Here is a 4,690-nt window from a genome sequence, read left to right on the forward strand (position 1 = left end):
GAAATACACACACATGCTCAGGTCCTATACATGCACTAATGGAGAGGTATCAGAGTGAGTGGGCCGTGCGCGGTCGGTGCCTTGCTCAAGAGCACCTTGGCAGTGCCCAGGAGGTGACTGGCATCTCTCCAGCTACCAGTCCACACTCCGTACTTTGATCCAAACGGGCACTTGAACCAGCGACCCTCCGGTTCCCAACCCAACTCCTTACGGACTGAGCTACCGCCACCCCTATAGGGGACATAGAGGAACACTGGGCCAGCCATAGCGCTGTGAGGGGAATTTTTGAAGGAGGCACGTGAAACAAACTGCACACTTTGAAGGCTGGGTGGACCTTTCTCTTGCTTCTTTATCCACTAATAATAAATCCGCAGAGAAGATCAATGGGTAATCAATAAGCGGAGGGCTCGAAAGTGAAAATTCACATCACTGTTTTGTGCAGATTTATCACAGTTCTCCATTCAAAAACGTAGGCAGTCCAATGGATAATCAGCTGTGCACAATGGCTTAATATAACTGTGCAAGGTAGCGGTGGTTTGATTTATTCAGTAAAATTACAAGTGAAAATGAATATTTAACTGGTTACATTTGTTTCCAAAAAAAACTAAAGTTCCTGCTCATTGCAAATGAAAGCTATCAGCATGAGCTGTACTTAATTATCGCCAAAAACTTTCAGAGCTTTACCGGCTTTAGTGCTTCGGGACTCAAAACATCAACACAATTTTTTTTCCCATGGTCTGGGAAAGCAGTCAGATTTGTTGCTAGTAAGATGGAAAGTCACCTGTAGTCAATATTGTCTAGCAACATAGTTGCAAAGTTGCCAACGATTGCTAGAGGGCACATTAAAAAGGCCATAAAAGGTAGCCGTTAATATAAATTCTTTCCATATAATTTACTTGTTGAATCAGTAGTAACAAAAACATGGTACACCTTCTGGTCTGTAACCAAATTTGTAACCAGCTGCTCAACCTTTACCATGCATCTCCTGCAGTTTATACACAGGAGGCATACATTTAGCAACTGATCTTCCTCAAAACTTATCACAACAATGTATATTATACTACTATACTTACAATACTTTCCAGCCTAATTCACAACTTAAACATTAACATACTTTCACTGAGAGCAAACTCAATTTTCTCTGCTGCAGTTTGTGAAGATATTTGGTGGTAGCCAGAAATAAAGGCTAAGTGGGAAACTCTGCTACTTTTATCTTCTCTCAGGCGAGTTACGTCACCTGAAAGCCTTCTATAAATGGTTTATTATCCCTTAATCAAAGTGGTCACAGAGCCTGCCCCAAAAGCTGTACGGCATTTAGAGGGTTCAGCGTGGGAGTCAGCTCCCTCGAGCCTTATCATCGGTCGCCAGAGGCTGCAGTAGAGGGCTACGGTGCGTTTGTATGGGACACAGATTTGGACACACAGCTCAAGGGTTCAAGAGTCTTCTTGTGCCGGTGCAGAACCCCCTTTGTGGTGCATGAAATGTCCCCATCAGCAACATTTAAACAACCTAATTTAAAAAGCACAATTGTCTCTTTGTCTATTTTATTATTCAAACAGAAGTTGAAAGAAAGAAGTAAGTCATTCTAAAGAACAATTAGACTTAAGTACCCTTGAAGAACTCTCTCTCTCTCTCTCTCCAGACAGACAGACAAGCAGACAGACAGACGCAAACAAAGGTATATGACACTGACATACTGCAACTCTATTAACCTTAATGACTCTTCATACAACTTATTTTATAGAGCAGTATGCCAAACTACGATTTAAATATTGGGATTTTAAACACTTTACGTGTATATAAATGCGAATCTTAAGCCTCCAGCGATATTTGGGTATTAGTATATCTACTCATACTAGAAGATCTTACCCCGCTGAGTTGTGCATTTCTGAAGACGTACACTATTGGTTGAAACACGGCTGGATAGATGTGTATGAGGTGCAGGGTCAGGGTTAGTTAGGTTTAAGTTAAGTTTATCAATAAGTGAATTGCATTGGTGTTGAACGGCGTTCTGTATCAGGGAGGAAACGTGTCACTAGAGGTGCACAGAGCGTTTAAAACTGTAAAACTACAGTACGTGCATGTAAGGTAGCGCTGCGGTGTCACATAGAGAGTGAGAGTTAGGATTTCCAACTTTTGGGGCGATGCAAAAACTCGGTGCGTAAAGACGCAGAGCAGACTGCTGCTGCTAGTGTGCAACAAAAGAAAAGAAACCCCAACTTGTGAGCACAAAACCGCCAGTCCTTACTTTAGCCCTTTATAAAGTTTTTGCTGATGATGAATTCAAATGGCGTTAGATACATTTTATTTTTTGGCAAATCTTCAACAAAGACTCAAACAACATGCAAACGGTAACACAGAGTTTGAAAAAGAATGATAAGACACACATAAATCCGCAGTTATTCCTTCAATAAAAATGAGCTGGAGTCAGTCAAAACTCAATTAAAGTAATTTCCAGACCAACAGACAGATCCAATTTAATCATTCTTTCTCTTTTTAGTGCTATGACAACTTGCCGACAGGCGCATCTTATTACAGACCATCAAACTTCTAGACCCGTTCATGGAGACCGTGAAGAAAACACCATGTGCGTAAAAAATAAGTGGATGTCTCATCAACGTGTCGGCTGCTGAAACGTGACTTTCAAGTTAATCTGTTGCAGTTTTTCCTTTATCATCGCTCTCCATAACCAACATGACCGGACGTGGATTTAGGCTACAAGAGCCCAACTGCCTGCCGTGCCATACCCTGATAGTGCAGCCTACACTGGCTAGTGGAAGACCCGCTTAAGAGGTGTGGATAGCCCCAGAGCGATGGAAACTTGTACAAAAAGATCATACCTGTGGGAATTAAATCAAAATCCCCGACGGGAACGTAAAAGTGCGGACATTCACTCCACTGAAAATCTGACTGGATTATCCTGTCCCCCTCCGGAGATCGGCACACACCGGGTCCCGAACCGCTCTCTGCCGCTGCTGCAGCTCACAGCCTCCGATGTATGGAGGAGAGAGAGAGCAAGAGAAAGAGAGAGAGAGAGGGAGGGGGGGGGGGGATCCTTAATCAATGAGGTACCACACACACACACACAGTCACAAATACACAAACACAATCACAAACACCACACACACACACAACACACACAACACAACAACACACAATCACACACCACACACAACACACAAACACACACACACACACACACACACACACACACACACACACACACACACAAAAAGTAAAACAGATGTTTATCCTTTTTATTATTCCCTTTCATTGGTTGTATTTTTAAACATTTGTAATAATACTACTATTGCATATTTTATAATTTTTTCAACATATTTGGAGCAAATAACTTAACAGGTTATAATTGTTAGTTACGTTCTGTTTTTGTTTTCCTCAATTGGAACTTTTGATCCTTACCATCAAAACATCCATTGCCAACTCCTGCACATTCACACACACATATCAACATTTACAGTAAGGGGCATAATGTTTACAAAATTGATAAATGAAGAAGCAGATTTTAATTTATACAATCTCACCAGCTCAGAGAAAGATCAGCTCACTCTCAAATGATTGAGTTTATTCCTCTGATTGATATTATCGGGCTTCAACATTTTATGATATTACCAAATCTCAAGTCTATTTAACTAAATTATTCAACCACTAAATATTAGCTACAGAAACATTAATCTCCACTGTTGACTGGAAGTCACACAAACCAAACTAATCAAACTAAAAGGTCGACTAAATATTATTATGCAAATCAGTTGAGTAACTAACTGACCATTTTATTACCCCGCTTGTTCAGTGAGAGTAAAGCGCCTATGAGGGGAAGACTGTTGGTAGATTTTGGAGAGTGTAACCACACATTATTATTTTTGGCCTTTTGTTGACTTTTTAACAAAATAAAAAACAACAGAAGGTGCCAATTTTCAAAATTGCACTTGATTGCCAAGGTGACATTCTTAAAGTTTTAATAAAAGGCAGATCATCAGGTAACAAACAGGCTGAACACAGATGGGAACAGACAAGTTTACAGAACAGGGTAACATAATGAGGGCCTTATGGGTAATGAGGATTACTTGTCACTTGTATAAGAAGAGTAGGGTGGTGAGTGACAAAGGTAGGAAACAGGTGTGGCATAACAAGGCCGAGAAAGGTCCAGAAAAAAGTAATGAAAGGGAGATTGGGCAATTGTCATCATCATTAGGATGATTTTTGGTTAATGGAAACAAGTCCATTAAAAGCTGCATTAATCAATATTTTAAGTTCTGCACCAACACTCTGGGATGCCCTCCTCTCCTACATTTGACAGGCAGACACAGTCAATTCATTTTAAAAAAATGGTAAAGACCTACCTTCTAACAAAGCTTTTAATCTTTAAGTCTTCATAGTACTGCATCGCCTTAGAAACCCTCCCGACACTATTTTTTTCAGATGTTGCCTATTTTGTCAAATGCATTTCTATGAAGCCAAATGTATTATATTGTATTTTCTTCTTTTATGCCCTCTTAAAGATGTAAGATGTCCTTGTGTATCTAGAAAGGTGCTTGCCAAATAAAATACATTGTTATTATTATGATTAATATTACTATATAATTACTTTCTTCCTGAACATTGAAGCATTTCAGCATCTTTCAGCTCTTTGTTTTGGTTTTATGGAACGTCGTGGTTCAGTTTGGGTTCA

At 40.1% G+C, this 4,690-nt stretch overlaps 1 protein-coding gene across 1 annotated transcript in view; it reads right to left on the minus strand.

Moving 5' to 3' along the window:
- ecel1 (endothelin converting enzyme-like 1) overlaps positions 1 to 2,988 on the minus strand; it is a 37,550-nt gene extending 34,562 nt beyond the window's left edge. The window contains exon 1 of the mRNA XM_032507087.1: positions 2,841 to 2,988. The gene's annotated coding sequence lies outside the window, so the exon portion shown is untranslated. The remainder of the gene's footprint in view (positions 1 to 2,840) is intronic.
- Positions 2,989 to 4,690: the final 1,702 nt, after the last annotated feature.

This window comes from Etheostoma spectabile, chromosome 3, assembly GCF_008692095.1.
Source record: "Etheostoma spectabile isolate EspeVRDwgs_2016 chromosome 3, UIUC_Espe_1.0, whole genome shotgun sequence".
Classification (NCBI taxonomy): domain Eukaryota; kingdom Metazoa; phylum Chordata; class Actinopteri; order Perciformes; family Percidae; genus Etheostoma; species Etheostoma spectabile.